Source organism: Oryctolagus cuniculus, chromosome X, assembly GCF_964237555.1.
Source record: "Oryctolagus cuniculus chromosome X, mOryCun1.1, whole genome shotgun sequence".
Classification (NCBI taxonomy): domain Eukaryota; kingdom Metazoa; phylum Chordata; class Mammalia; order Lagomorpha; family Leporidae; genus Oryctolagus; species Oryctolagus cuniculus.
In genome coordinates this window covers 17,020,929-17,022,453 of record NC_091453.1, presented here as the reverse complement: position 1 = coordinate 17,022,453, position 1,525 = coordinate 17,020,929, and the positions used below count along the sequence as shown (strand labels likewise).

Genomic DNA, 1,525 nt, shown 5'->3' with positions numbered 1-1,525 from the left:
AGTAAATAGAATTTTCTCTAGGATAGACCATAGGCTAGTCTATAAAGCAAGTTTCAGCGAATTCAGAAAAACTGGAATCATTCTATGTATCTTTTCTGACCATAATGGAATGAAGCTAGAGATTTAGAACTTAAAAATTGCTAGAAAATATGCAAAAACATGGAAACTGAACAAAATGCTTCTGAATGAACCGTGGGTCACAGAAGAAATCAAAAGGGAATTTAAAAAATTCCTGAGAATGAATGAAAATGACAATACAACATATGAAATCTTATGGGTGCTTGTTTTGGCAGCACATATACTAAGACTGGAACGATACAGAGAAGATTAGCATGGCCCCTGAGTAAGGATAATATGCAAATTTGTGAAGTGTTTCATATTTCTTTAAAAAAAGACAAAGGAAAAAAGAAAAAAGAAAATTTATGGGATACAGCAAAAGCAGTGTTAAGAAGGACATTTATAGCAATTAGTGCCTATATCAAGAAATTGGAGAGGCATCACATAAATGAGCTATCAATGCATCTCAAGGACCTAGAAAAACAAAAATAAACTCACAACTACTAGAAGAAGAGAAGTAATTAGAGAATAAACAAAATTGAAACAAAAAACAATACAAAAGATCAATGAGATGAAGAGCTGGCTTGTTGAAAAAATCATTAAAACTGATACACCATTGGCCCAACTAACCAAAAAAGATGGAGAAGACTCAAATCAATAAAATCAGAGATGAAAAAGAAGATGTAACAACAGCTACCACAGAAATAAAAAGAATCATCATGAATTACTATGAATAGCTGTATGCCAAAAAATTAGAAAATCAAGAAGAAATGGATAGATTCCTGAACACATATAATCTACCAAACTGAGGCACAAAGTCATTGAAAATCTAAACAGATCAATAACCAAAATGGAGACAAAATCAGTAATAAAAACCCTCCCAACAAAGAAAAGTTCAGGACTGGATGGCTTCTCTGCTGAATTCTACCAGACTTATAAAGAAGAATCAATTCCAATTCTTCTCAAATTTTCAAAACAATTGAAACGGAGGGAATCCTCCTAAACTCCTTCTTGGAGGCCAGCATCACATTAATTCCAAAACCAGAAAAAATATACAACAATGAAACAGAACTATAGACCAATATCCCTGATGAATACAGATGCAAAAATCCTAAACAAAGTATTAGTTAATTGAATCCAACAACAGAAAGATCATTCATGTGGATCAAGTGGTATTTATCCCTGGTATGCAGGGATGGCTCAACATATGCAAATAAATAAATGTGATATAGCACATTAATAAACTTAAAATTAAAACCACATGGTTATCTCAATGGATGCAGATAAATTATTTGATAAAATACAACATCCTTTCATGATAAAACAAACAAATTGGGTATAGAAGGAACATTCCTCAACATAATCCAGGTAATACATGATAAACTCATAACTAGCATCATACTGAATGGGGAAAAGTTGGAAGCATTTCCACTAAGATCTGGAACCAGACAACAATGCCCACTTTCAC

At 32.6% G+C, this 1,525-nt stretch overlaps 1 non-coding gene across 1 annotated transcript; it reads left to right on the top strand.

Moving 5' to 3' along the window:
• Positions 1-277: 277 nt before the first annotated feature.
• Positions 278-384, top strand: LOC127484999 (U6 spliceosomal RNA). Its single transcript, XR_007912208.1, has one exon. It is a non-coding gene; the product is annotated as a U6 spliceosomal RNA (small nuclear RNA).
• The last annotated feature ends 1,141 nt before the right edge of the window (positions 385-1,525 follow it).